At 35.2% G+C, this 14,909-nt stretch overlaps 2 pseudogenes; both read left to right on the top strand.

Annotated features, from left to right (window-relative positions):
• Positions 1 to 404: 404 nt before the first annotated feature.
• LOC116108753 lies at positions 405 to 1,331 on the top strand (annotated as a pseudogene).
• Positions 1,332 to 9,319: 7,988 nt separating this feature from the next.
• On the top strand, positions 9,320 to 11,039 carry LOC116108737 (annotated as a pseudogene).
• The last annotated feature ends 3,870 nt before the right edge of the window (positions 11,040 to 14,909 follow it).

Genomic DNA, 14,909 nt, shown 5'->3' with positions numbered 1-14,909 from the left:
ATTAACATCAGTATCCATCTGGGTTTTTCCCTTCTAAGAATAACTGTAACAGATTAAAAATAAACCATTGACACAGACTATAGGTACAGTTTTATAAACTAATATAAATATTTTCTTCTTGGTCATATAAATTATAATATTAACTTTTTGATTACCTAAATAGGCAAATTTTCAAGAATCTTCTATTATTTTTTCTCTTTGTCAAGATCAAATGGCATGGAACTCCATGCCTCTATTGACCATAAAGATTTTCAAGAGATTTCACATCATTGTCATGCGTTAATCAGAGTTAAAACATTACGAAGTTTCAAGATTTTAGCCACTATAAATAGTTGTACATGGCCAGGGCTCTCCACAAGACAAACACATAACTTAAGTAACTCTCAAATCTCAAACACAGCATAATGGCTTCCCCCAAAATCCCCAACTCTGAAAGCCAAATTCCAGCTGAGCTCCTTATGGCTCGCATTATGCAAATGCATGCTAGCATATCGAAACTTGAGTCTCTGAAGCCATCAAAACAAGTCAATAGCCTCTTCACTCATCTTGTGAAACTATGTACTCTCCCATCATCCATAGACATTAAAGCCTTATCCGAAGAAGTTCAAAATATGCGCCAAAGTCTAATAGTTCTAAGTGGCTGAGCTGAAGGCTTATTGGAGCTTGAGTTCGCAACATTTTTGACCAAACTCCCCCAACCACTAAACAATCTCAATCTCTTTCCTTATTATGGAAATTATATGAAGCTGGCCAATCTAGAATACACAATACTCTCTGAGAATGGAGTGGTACAACCAAAGAAGGTAGCCTTTGTGGGTTCAGGTCCAATGCCTCTAACATCTCTTATAATGGCTTCACACCACATGAAATCCACACATTTTGATAACTTTGATATCGATGGGGCAGCCAATCTTGTGGCTTGTAAAATTGTGTCTTCTGATGCCGAGTTCGAAAAGAGGATGAAATTCCATACTTGTGACATAATGGAAGTGAAGGAAAAGCTAGGAGAATATGATTGCATATTCTTGGCAGCTCTTGTTGGGATGAGTAAAGCAGAGAAAATGAAGTTTCTTGGGCATATTAGGCAGTACATGAGAGATGGAGGAGTTTTGCTCGTAAGAAGTGCAAATGGATCAAGAGCATTTTTGTACCCAATTATTGAGGAGAATGAATTGATGGAGTTTGAAGTTCTCTCCATATTCCATCCAACAAATGATGTGGTCAACTCAGTTGTTCTCGTTCGCAAGCCAATTTTTTAAAGAGAAGAAGCATTTGCCGCTAATCTATGGTATTTATAATTAAACCTAGACATACAAGAGCCAGCTAGAATGGTTGCGTATATTTTAATTTTCTTTTTGCACTGGTTGACATAATTAGAGAGACCATCCATTTTCTCTGGTTAATTTGTTTTGCTTTCTAATTATAATATAAGGTATCTTCTTTAATTCTAAGTACTTTATAAAATATGAAGCCACTTAATTTTGTCCAAAATGTCTCGATTATTATTAACTAATATAGCAAAATAATGCTTGCTAAGCATTTAAATTTCAGCAACACTCCTCCATTGAAGCTTCTAATAGGATTGTATAAACATTAATATTTAAGAGCCCGATTTATGAAGTATAATTTCATTAAGGGAGCTCGCTTCGATGAAAATAAGCACGAATATAGCAGAAAAGTCATTTAAGATTAGGGCAGACTCAAAGCCTTGCTCCACCCCCATGGCTACTAGTCTTTGACTTGGAAAGGAAGATAGTAAGGTGTTTGATCAGCCCACATTGTACAGAAGTGTCATTGGTGGCCTTCAGTATCTAAACAAGCTCAGCCAGTTCTTGCAGCAGCCCACTGAAGCTCACTGGACAGCATGTAAAAGAATTCTCCGATATGTTAAGGGAACAATGCAGCATGGCATTCTCTTTACAAAGAAGCAGCCTTTTACTTAAGAAGCATTTTCAGATGCTGATTGGGCTGGAGATGAAACTGATAGGAGATCCACCAGTGGGTACACTGTTTTTCTTGGAGGCAACTTGGTCCAATGGTCATCTAGAAAACAAAAGGTAGTGTCCTTATCATCTACAGAAGCTGAATACAGATCTCTGAGTCAAACAGCCACTGAACTTGTATGGATTCAGAACCTATTCAAGGAACTTGGCATTCACATAAATAACACTCCTGTCATATGGTGTGACAACATGACTGCTGGGGCATTATCCTCCAATCCTGTTTTTCATGCCTGAACAAAGCACATCAAAATTGATGTGCATTTTGTTAGGGAATTAGTTACACGAAAACTGTTAAATGTGCAGTATGTTTCATCTGAATATCAGATAGCTGATGTTCTAACCAAAGCTCTCTCTTGTTCAAGTTTTGCTATGCTAAGGGATAAGCTAACTATCACATCTGAATTTGTAACAAAGTGATCACAGCAGCCAGGAGATATAGTTTGTGTTGAAATAGAAATTTGCTCATGTAGCAGTTAGAGTTCACTTCTGAAGTAGTTAGAAATTTGCTGATTTTGTGTGATTGTAATGTAGTAGGAGCTATGGAATTTTGCAGTATGTAGAAAAATTTTGTAGTGTGTGTAGAAGTATTTTGCTTCTACTGCAGTTGAAGCTTGTAGTGTTATAGAGCAGAAGTTTTTGTTTGAAATGCAGTTGAAGTTAGTTTGTGCAGAAAAAGTTTGATGAATGTGTTGTTTGATTAAGTTTGAAATTTGGAATGTTTTTGGGAGAATATTGGTTTGAAAAATGCAGCAGAAAGTTTCTGCAGTTCTCATGGTTGTGATATAGTTTGCAGTGTGTGTAGAAGTTTTTTGAAAGTGCAGCAGGAAATATGTGCAGTTCTCATGGTTGTGATATAGTTTGTAGTGTGTGTAGAAGTTTTTTTTTTTGAAAGTGCAGCAGGAAATATGTGCAGTTCTCATAGAAGTATTTTTGCTTGTAATGCAGTTGAAGTTTGCAGTGTTTCCATGTTTGTGATATAGTAGAAGTTTGAAGTAGGAGATTTGTTGTTAATGCAGTTGAAGTTTGCAGTGTTTGTAGTGTTTTTCTGCAGGAAGTTTGCAGTGTTTGCAGTGTTTTCTGCAGTTTCCATGTTTGTGATATAATAGAAGTTTGCAGTAGGAGATTTGTTGTTAATGCAGTTGAAGTTTGCACAGTTAAAGTTTGCAGTGTTTCTGCAGTTTCCATGTCTGTGATATAGTAAAAGTTTGCAGTAGGAGATTTGTTGTTAATGCAGTTGAAGTTTGCACAGTTAAAGTTTGCAGTGTTTCTGCAGTTTCCATGTCTGTGATATAGTAAAAGTTTGCAATAGGAGATTTGTTGTTAATGCAGTTGAAGTTTGCACAGTTGAAGTTTGCAGTGTTTCTGCAGTTTCCATGTTTGTGATATAGTAAAAGTTTGCAGTAGGAGATATGACTTGAAATCTCTGCAGCAGGAAATATGTCTGTGATATGGTTTGAAAATTGGAATAGGATGTTCATGCAGTCCTTATGTTTGAGACACCTCATGAGGAGCTTTGGCTTACGGGAAGATATTGATCAAAGAAAGTTCAGCTGAGTTAGTTCAGGGGCTTTGGCTTACGGGAAGATATTGGAAACAAGTATAAGAAGCAGGGTTGTTTCTACAAAGATTAGAAGTTAAGTAGGGTTGTTTTTGTAAAGAAATAAAATTGTCACCACATGGTGCGTTTTGTGTGTTTTTGTATTAGACTATATAACGTCTTCTGTAACTAATATTGTATTAACTCATTTTTTTAATAATAGAACAAGAAACAAAGTCTTTCTTCTTTCTCTCTCAATTCATTCATTTTCGTTTATTTTCTTTTCAAGTCCGTCGCTAATCCTTCAAGAGAAATAAAAAGTATAAGAGTTCAGTTTCTGGGCAAAGATATATACTTGACTGTAGCAATTAAAACATAATTTTTGAATAAAATATTAAATATATTCTATCTTTTACTTTGTAATTTATTTTTTTATTAAAGAAGTAAATTAATTATTATGTTAATTTATTATATGAAAGGTTCTCCTAGATAACTCATCATTTAATATGGAACTACCACAAAAACTATATATTATATTAAACTATTTAATATGTATGAATAATCTCTCTTTGGAAGAAATGAATTGAACATTCCAAGTCCAAGAATATTTCACGATGGCTGCTTGTTGCAAGCTTATTTAAAGATTTTGTGTGCGTGCCACACGTTCCCCATAGCAGTTGGCTAGTCCATGGCTAATAAAAGGGAAAAAACATTTTTTAACTGTCAAATACAGTGTTCTAAAAACTAGACCAGATCGGTCGGTCGGACTGGTGATGGCCGCTCTCTCTAGTACGATTTAGATTGTAGGGGTGTTTTTGATGGATTTTAAACATGTAGAGACTAATTTAATTTTTAGGGGTATTTTTGCTGGAATTCAAACCTGCAAGGACAAATTGGGATGTTTTTGTTGGATTTCAAATCACCCTAATTCTGGTTGATTTCGGTGCCAAACACCCCACCTGACACCACCATTAGCATCACCTTCATTTTAACATCAAAACCCTTATCATCTTGAAGTATGATTGGTCGTCGATCATCATTGTTGCCACTATCTCCTTCACAAAAATAAGTAGATTCTTCCCCGATTCCAAAGCCAAACACCCCACCTGACCCCACCATCGTCATCGCCTTCATCTTCACATCAAAACCCCCATCATCCTGAACTCCGATTAGCTACCGATCATCGTCACTGTCACTGTCGCTGTCTGACTTGCGATTTCCTACCCAGATCACAAGGGTGCATTTGCTATATTTCAAACCTTTAGGGACTTATGTGTAATTTTATAGGGTTATTTATGTTAAGTTTCAAACTTGTTGGATCGCTGGGAAACCGCCAGTTTGACTTGTCTGACCAAGAAAACCCAATGTTCAAGGGGCAATCCAGTTTTCAAAACCTTGATCAAATATATAGGCCGAATTATTATTCTTACCCTTAGTTTGAATAAACTACAATCATAACCTCAGTTTGAAAATCTATCACATTTCCATCCACGGTGGGAAAGGAAACTTATTGATCTGATAGAGACAAATTTTTTACAATAGGTTCAAAGTTCTAAACTGTTAGTGAATATGATACAAAAAGGTTAGGAATGGCATTAGAGGAAGAAATATTTGGATTCTTAGTTCCAAACTTAACATTTTCAAAAAATGGAAAAGATTCTTCATCAAACTTACATTTTTCCTTCTACACTTAGACATTTATAACATTTATGATATAGACTGTAGCCCATGAACGCACATTTATCAATATGAAAATGGAACTTATGCTTGTTATAAGACCTCGGATATATATAACAAGTGCAGCCATATACCTTCAAGGAGCTATAATAAGGTTTGGAATTAAATAGTACTTGGTATGGGCAATGGATACCTTGAGCTATGACATAAGGCAAAAGACTTTTGTATTCACCTCCCCAGTCTAGCTGAAGAGTTTTAATCTTGGTACCAAATTGAGTTTTTGCCAGTTTGTGAAATTGTTGAAAGACTGATTTGGCTTCAGACTTTGTTTTGAGAGGAAATAACCAAACAAACGGCTTATTGTAATCATCCAGAAAAAGAACATAATATCTAAAGCCTTCAACAAAGGTGATAGGAGCTAGTCCTCATAAGTTAGAATGAACAAGCTCAAGAGAAGCATTAACCTTAGAATTAGAGTAAGGAAAAGTCGATCAATGTAGTTTTCCAAAATGACAAGCTGAACACACAAAGTCTTTATTAACTTTGAACAAGTTTATATTCATTTGTTGCAAGATAGTCTTCAAGGCAAGAGCCTTAGGATGTCCTAATCTCATATGCCACAACTTATTAGAAAAATCTTTATTACATTTAGTAGATAGCTCTGAAACATTGCAAATAGAAGAAACTGCTAAATCTTTATCTGCTACTATATTACGTTCCTTAGGATGACAAACTAAGGTGGTTGCTTTATTTTTGGAGACGTAAACTTGTTCTTTAGCTAGAGTGAAGTTGTTGGAGCAATCTAAAACTATGTTTGAGGTAGTGACATGGTTTGAAACAGAGGAAGGTCCAGTAACTAGACAGGAATAGTCAGTTGGTATAGGCCCTAATTAAGTGTTCCTTGTAGAATGATGATCTTGGACACTTTGTCCTTAACAACACAACCATCAGAAGAAAATTCAACAAAAAAATTGTTATCTGTTGTAATCTTAGAAATACTTAGCAAATTTTGAGTGACTTTTTTTTTAAGGTAAACTTGGTAGTTGCCACTTCTACAACTCAAACACTAGACCCTTGGGTAAAGCTAACCCATGTGGCTAAAGGGTTTGCCATCTGATCACAAGGGGAAAGTGAGTGACTTGGGGTGCACATAAAACATTTTTCAAGTGAACAGACTTATTTCTTGGAGAACTTGGGAAACTAGTGTTCCCAAGATGAGAGATAGAGAGATTCTCACCATTTTCAAGTTATAGTTGAGCTAAGCCATGATAGTTGTTTGAAGATTGAAGTTGATTCTTGTCAACTGTGACAAGATCAGTGGCTCTAGAATCCATATACCAGATTAAATCCTAAGCTGAAGACTATTCTAGATTGATGGTATTAGCAGCATATGAGGCCTGTGAAGTGTTGTTGGTGCCTGAATTGTATTGAGAAGATGATAATTAAAGATGTGGTAGTTGAGAAATTCTGAGTTTTCTGTAATAAATCCTTATGATGATATGAAGGATATCAAAGTGGGTCAAAGGAGTTAGAATTGCTTGGAAAGCCCTGAAAACTGCTTGAAAAAGAACCACCAAAAGAATTTCCAAAACCATTTGAACATTGAAGATTTATAGGAAACCTTTAAGGAGTTGCTACTGGAAAACTTGCTGGAAAGTTTAAGGTAGCTCTTTGAAAATAATTTCCTTAGTAATTAAAATCAAATCGATGATAGCATTGCAAAGCTACATGACCAGTTTTGTTACATACTTGACATATAAGATTTCCTCTACGAAAGTTTTTACCTCTTCCTTTTCCACCAGATAGAAAACTAGGAGTAGTTTCTGGTAAATGAAAGTAGTTGGTAGAGTAATGGTAAAGATGACAATGTTGTGATGTGAAAGGAGAGTGTGGAATTTGTGATTGTGATTGGAAACTTTGAAAGTTTTGTGAGGATAAATGAGAGGAATTACTAAAAGAGTTACCCAACGTATTGTTGCTATTGAAATGACAGTGGTGACATTGTGAAGTGAGCTTACATGAGAGTCCATTTGGTAACAAGGAATTTAGAATATTGTGCTTCTCAAGTCGAAGTTCATGCTTTTGTAACAAGAATTGAGCTTCTTGAATAGAGATGGATCAATTCTAGACTAGAGACTAAATATAGTATCATCAAACTCAAATTCTAAACCATCTAGGATGTATGACAACAATTCCTTGCTAGATATTACTTTACCAATAGCAGATAATTGACTTGCAATTTCTTTCATTTTGAAAATACAATCACTCACACTTAGATTTTCTTTGGTTGTGGACTGCAATAAACTCCTTAAATGCATCATTTTTGCCTTAGATTTTGACTGAAATTCACACTCCAGAGTACACCAAATTTTTGAAGCTAAAGTACAGTTTGAGATATCTCCAAACATAGATTCAGAAATTGAGGCTAAGAGCTAGCTAATTAAAGCTTTGTCAACTCGTTTCCAAATTGTGTGGCTAGGGTTGGTGACTTTCTTGAACATAGTTGTTTCACTAAAATTAACATCAGTATCATAAATTTTTGAAAAGTGAAGGGCATGGATCTACCCTAGTTAGATGATTTTCGAGCTTGTGAGCTCCAATAGCAAATAACACTTGTAATCACCAAAAGCTATAAGTATAAGTGCATTTGATCAATTTTAGTGAGATAGTTTGAAGACTGGTGAACAACATAACTTGAGTTGATGAAATGACAAATTTTGTATTTTCTGTGGACATTTTGGTTGATGAGAAAATGAAGGAAAATCAGGCTTGACATTAGTCATTAACTCTGATACTATGAGAAGATTTTTCTAGAATAAATTAGAAGAAAACAGAAAACAAGCACGAAATTGAAGGAAGAGAAGAGAAGAGAAGAGAATTTTGAGATTTTCATTAACCAATTGGAATAAAGCGCACAACTCTTTTATAAAGTTGTTGATACCAAATACTGCATGTCTTACAAACTTTTATTCCTGACACTTTAACCCAGACAAATTACAAGTTAGTCCTGACTACTTTTCAATATTACATTTTAACCCAGATTGCTCCTAAGCTTATATCTTGACAAGTTACTACATTAAAAAAAAAAAAATCATCTGTCAAATAAAAAAATTAAAAAAAAAAAAAGGAAATCTAGTCTGATGCAATGAAATAATGTGCATCAATATGGATAAAAAATTGCACTGAGGTTCTCTCTCGAACTCCAAGTCCAACTGAACTTTGTTCTAATTAACTAGGAATATTGTCCGTGAAGCCGCCTGTAGCTTCTCTCAAACGAAAAATTTTATGAACACGAGTCCGAAATAGAGCTTAGCTAACAAAAATGTATACACTGAGTGGTAAGTAATTAGTTAGACTAACTAATTAAAAACTAATAGACTTCTCTAAGCGACCTGCTGACATGGAGGCATGGAGCAGTAAACACTGCTGTACAGAAACACTAAACAGTACTGTGTACTTTAAGCTACAGTGCAGTGCGTACGTGGGTGTGAAAAGAATACCACTATGAAGTGTCCAACCTATCTGTTTTTGTTGGCTTACGTAAACGAGGAATACTGCTTTACAAATAGAAATACAAAGAGTGACATATAAAGATAAATTATGTTCTTAAAAGAAGAAAAAAAGAGACAGAAAAATAATCATAAAGATTAAGAGCATAATTTATCTTTATATGTCCTTTTCTATATTTTTCTTTGTAAGGTTAGTATTTCTCTACATAAATTGGTTTATATAAACAAATATAATTAACTCCAATATCCATATAGGTTTTACCCACTAAAACTAATGTGTCACAAACTTAAGGTACGGTGCCATAAACTAATATAAATACTTTCTTCTTGGCATATAAACTAACATAAATTTTCAAGAATCTTAAATTATTTTTTTCTCTGTCAAGATTTTGATTGGCATGGAACATGTCTCTATTGACAGAAAACACATTCTAAGGAGATTTAGAATCGTTTTCATGCCTTAATTCAGAGTTGAAATATCACGAAGTTTAAAAAATATAATCACTATAAATAGATGTATATGGTTGGGGCTTTCCCCAAGACGAACCCAAATTAAAGTTAAACAACTCTCTCTCCAATCTCAGATCAGCATAATGGCTTCCCTCCAAAACTTCAACTCTGAAAACCAAATCCCGGCTGAGCTCCTTACAGCTCGCATAGTTGAAATCAGGGTTGTCTTAAAAATATTTGTGACCCTAGACAAGAGTTACTTTGGAGCCCTTTTAATAATATAAGTATATATTAAAAAATTATTTCAAATTTATTTTTCTTGTCTTTTGAGATGTAAAATCAGTAATTAAATTTTTATATTCAAGTTTAGAAACCAAATTTTTTTCAATTGATAATATAACCAAATTACCTAATCTTTCTTGTGAGGGCGAGAGGTGGATGGCGGGCTACCGGGATCAGGTAAGTGAGGGGTTTTGGGGAGAGGGCTGAGGGCTGAGGGGACGAAGATGTTGGTGTCGGGGAAGGTCAACGACAACGGATACGTGCCAGAACTGTTGCACGTGGTGAAGAATGAAAATGGGTTGCGAAAATCAGCAAAAATCAACCAAATTGGGGGTTGTCAATGCTGTGAAAACGTTTCAGAAATGATTAAGCGATGAATCCGATCAATTTTGGTGAGAAAATTGATCGAAATCATCACTTCAATGCTGACAGCGACACTATAGCGGTGTAGAGGGGTGGAGATGCAATGTTTTCATCATTTTAGGGATCGAATGAGTGTTTTGAAATTTTAGACATTTAAATAACTAGTTTAGTTAAATTATGGGTGTGAATGGAAAATATGAAATATGGTTTTTTTTTGTAAATTTATTTAAAAAAAGTATAATGAATTTGGGCTTTTCTGGCTTTTTTGAGGCCCTTTGGATCAGTTTTGATAAAACAAATATAAATTTTTTTAGGCCCCATAGTATTTCTGTGAATCTATTTAAAAAAAATTTTAAATAATTTTGGACCCCTTTTTGGGGCTTTGTTTTTTGGGGCCCTAGGCAGGTGCCTTACCTGCCTACCCCTTGGGCCGGCCCTGGTTGAAATCCATGCCAACATTTCAAAACTCGAGTCTCTGAAGCCTTCAAAGCGAGTCAATAGCCTCTTCACTCAGCTTGTGAAACTATGTACCCTCAATTCATCCATAGACGTTAAAGCCTTATCCCCAGAAGTTCAAAAAATGCGCCAAAGTCTCATACTTCTATGTGGCCGAGCTGAAGGTTTATTGGAACTAGAGTTTGCATCATTCATAACCAAACTCCCCCAACCTCTAAACAATCTCAATCTCTTTCCTTATTATGGAAATTATGTGAAGCTAGCAAATCTAGAATACTCAATCCTCTCTCAGAATGGAGTGGTGAAACCAAAGAAGGTAGCCTTTGTGGGTTCGGGTCCAATGCCTCTTACATCTCTTATAATGGCTTCACATCACATGAAATCCACACACTTTGATAACTTTGATATCGATGAGGTGGCCAATCATGTGGCTCGGAAAATTGTGTCTTCTGATGCCGAGTTTGAAAAGAGGATGAAATTTCATACTTGTGACATAATGGAACTGAAGGAGAATATGATTGCATATTCTTGGCAGCTCTTGTTGGAATGAGTAAAGAAGAGAAAGTGAAGATTCTTGGACGTATTAGGAAGTACATGAAGGATGGAGGAGTTTTGCTGGTGAGAAGTGCAAATGGAGCAAGAGCATTTTTCTACCCAGTTGTTGAGGAGAATGAATTGATGGAGTTTGAAGTTCTCTCCATATTCCATCCAACAAATGATGTGATCAACTCAGTCGTTCTCGTTCGCAAGCCAGTCTTTTAAACAAGAGAAGGATAATTTGCTTTCTTTAATAAGATTGCCAGCTACAATATTGGTTTCGTGTGTTTTTATTTTCCTCCGATTAAAACAAAGTGTTGTCTAGTATTGTGTTTCCATGTAAGGTTTCTTCTGTAATCCTTCTTCTTTAGTTCTGAGTACTATACAGTACAAGGGCAGTGCTCCTGACTACAAAAGCCACTATTTTTATATATGATTTTTGGTTATCAACAAGTCCAAGTGGAAACAGAAAGAATGGCTTCAGTTTGTGGGGAAAAGAGACTTGGCTATTTAAAAAAAATGACAAGGCAAAAGATTGCTTAGATATGTGATATACGTCAAAGTAAATCAATTAATATTGTGTCCATATGTTGTAATGAAAGGTTCTTTTAGATATCACACCATTTAATCTATAACTATTATACATTATGTAAGATTGGTGATATGTTATCCGTACAACTTTATCCGTGGGGATATATTAGAATGAATAATTGTTCCAAGCTTATTAAAAGATCGTACGTGTGTACTTCACGTTACAGATAGTAGTTGGCTAGTCTATGGCGATAGAATAAAAGGGAGATAACAAATTTTAATTGTCAGATATGTCTAACTACGTATTCTCACCATGGTTTGTCTAAACCATCACCGAATTCATAATAAATTGACAACACACGATACTAGAAAAAAAAAAAAAAAAAAAGAAATCAACTGAGAAAATTAGTAAACTAATAAAAAATTTAAGCCTTATCTTGAAGCCGACATAGTTTTACCGTAATAATTTCTTCGTAAATTCGTACAAAATTAATTAAAACCTTCCCAGCAACAATACATATATACACACACACACAAAAATCAAGCCTAAATTAACCCAATCTTCAACCTAATTGGAATCAAATTCTTGATGAATAAAGACAGCTTACAGGAGAGAGAGACTGTTGTGGACAGAGAAGCAACACGACAAAGGTTCAAAGGCGCGAGGCTAAAACTGGCCTACACGTGTAGACAAAGCCGCGCAACTAAAGTCCCATTTGGCAAGGCTTTACACTGGCGAAGCCACACTGTTCGGCCTAGATTTCAGCTAGTTGCTGATTGCCAATCAATGGGTGATACAATTTTTTTTCTTCTTGTTGCATTTTCTAATATAAGAGGATTATGAGAGATTTGGCTGTTAGGTAGAATATTTGAAATATGTTATTCTAAAAAACTATTTTAAGTTGAGTTGAGTTGGATTAAATTGAATAGGATAGGATTCTGAGAATATGTTTGGTATAATATCTGAAAATTATATCAGAATTATAAAGAATGCTGAAAAGTTGTTTGGTTCATTTTTTAAAAATATTTAGATTATTTTTTAACCCCTTACATTTGTTAATTTAGCTAAATACCCCTCACAATAAGAGTTTAAAAATTAACAAAAACACCGCAACCAACAACCGTCGACGGCCACAGGTGTCAGAACAACGTACAACTGGCTGGATCTGGCCAGTTGTGCACTAATCTTGCTGTTTTTGGCCAGATTATGACCGTAGATCTAGTCGTTTCTGGCTAGATCCACCGTGGATTTTGTAGTTTGTTGTTTGATTTTGTAGGTTGAAAATCCAAATTATTTGTAAAATATATACATTAAAATATGTAAGTATTTTTGTCAAATTATGAATTCAGGGTAGTAACATAGATTTTTTATGTCGTGACATTTCTTTGTTAATGCATAATCGTTTTATGTTTTTTTAGTGTCACCACACTCGTTGTCCGTGGGATGACACGTGCCCAGCCAGACATTTATGTACACATGTTGCGTCTCCATTAGTTGCTAGAATATTATCTGCATCTGAGATATGTGTAAGTGGTCCATGTACACTTGTCATTAGCCCATATGATGTACTAGAAAATTCGTTTTGCTTTGTCTCTGGTCCCAAGAAAGTTAGGTGAAAACTTTCCCAAAATGGCAAAACACAAAAGAAACATGTTGAACATGTTGGCTAGTTGTCCCCTTGCATTAGTGCGCAAGTTTCTTTATATTCTCTTTACCAATGCATTTCATTTCAAGCTTGAATATTCCTCTGACAATTCTTTGCATATTCCTTAAGGTTTCCTTTGTTTTCATTTCGATTTCATATGCTTAGGTAGACTTACAAATATCTTTGTTAATCCTTGTTTGTGTTAGAGTAGGTACTCTAGAGCCAATCAATTATTGTAGAATTGACTCTTTGTAATAATATTCATAAATCAATAAAAGGATTTTTCTTCTATATCATGTAAATCATAATTGGGTGTATTGAAATATGTCTTTAGGATGGTAAAACCGTGACGAATGTATCAAGTGTTTCAAATCTTGATAGTGAGAACCCTATGATCACATATGGTGGCCATTCTGGAAATGTCTGTAGCCCTAGTATTATTCTGACCAAGGACACAAATAATATAGTAAGGGTCTGCTTGGGAGTTTTTTTTTCACTGGTTTTAGGAGGTTTTTAATTAGGCTGGTTTTGAGGTGTTTAAAAACCATTACTTGCCAGATCTTTTATGGGCTGGTTTTGACTGCTTTAAAAACCCCTCAAAACCAGTGTAGTGTATTTTTGAGGGGTTTATAAAACACCCCAAATCGAGGTGTTTTGGCTGGTTTAAAAATTTTATCCCAAAAAAACCCCTTTCCACTAATAATCCCTTTGCTGCTAAATGTCTAACCTTTTTCTTCTAATTTGATCGGCCATTTGTTGACGACAATGCCCCATTGGTATTCTCTTTGATTCTAGATGACAGTAGAGTACTGTCAGTAGAATAAGAAGTTTGAGATGAGAAGCTACTAAAAGCTGAAGCTACGGTGGTTGACGGCAATGAACAATCAGGCCATGACTTTACCTTAGGGAAGGAGATACTATTTTGTTTAGAACAAGCATCGTAGCAAATTCCTTTTAGCTTGTGCAACGCACAGCCGCATTTCTTGTGGTAGGGTCACTGCTCGACATCAACATCATTAAGAGATAAACTACAGTCAGTAGCACAGCGAAGCATCGTCATTGTCCCTCTTCTGATAATTAGGCTGGGATTTTGTGTTCATGCAAAAGCATTTATATAGGCAAGGAATCATTGTTATTGTTGAGTGAAGAATTTGGAAGTAAGGTAGCAGAGAATTCATCCCGTGAAACTCAAGAGAAGATGCGATGTCTAGGAGGGTTCTTCTTCTTCTTGTTCCCCAAAAAAGATTTCACAAATTACAAACATTTTTCCCTAGAGAGAACTAAGACCATGCATAGAGAGAGAGAGAGAGAGAGAGAGAGAGAGAGAATGGGAATCTTAATTAAGGCACGCAATGAATCAGCTTGGCTAGGCTTGCGAATTCGTTAAAGAAATGGGAGATTGAGCATTGTTTGATCCAGCTAAGGGTTGTTTTTTTAATAACATATAAGTTTACTGGTCGTTAGAATTATTGTGATACCAATTTTGTTGTTATGTACGTGAGAGAGTAGTTCTATGCCAAAAATAATCTCATTCAAGTGTCAATTTAGCCTCACTAACGGTTTATAATTTGTGCACATAAGATGGTTCTTAATTTACTTCACCATGTTGCTTTTTTAAAATTTCCTTTCCCCACCAAACAATGACTGATGTTCTTAAGCCATATTTCATTTTGAGGCATCGGGGCTGTTGGAAACATAAATTGTGTCGGACCCCTGTTTATCCTTATTGCTTTAACACATATAGTAATGGATGAATTTGCATTTTACCTTAACAATCCTAGAAGCAAGAAGGCATTTAACCTTAACAATCCTAGTAGCAAGAGGTCATATTGTGTAGCTTGATTAATGAGGATGATATTTATGTACAAAACAAAGTTTTTATGATGAAACATATAATTTATTTAGTTTTTACGATAAA

This window comes from Pistacia vera, unplaced genomic scaffold (assembly GCF_008641045.1).
Source record: "Pistacia vera cultivar Batoury unplaced genomic scaffold, PisVer_v2 Contig118, whole genome shotgun sequence".
In the NCBI taxonomy this organism is placed as follows: Eukaryota; Viridiplantae; Streptophyta; class Magnoliopsida; order Sapindales; family Anacardiaceae; genus Pistacia; species Pistacia vera.
Note: the sequence above shows the minus strand (reverse complement) of the source record. Positions and strands in the feature narration are given on the sequence as shown.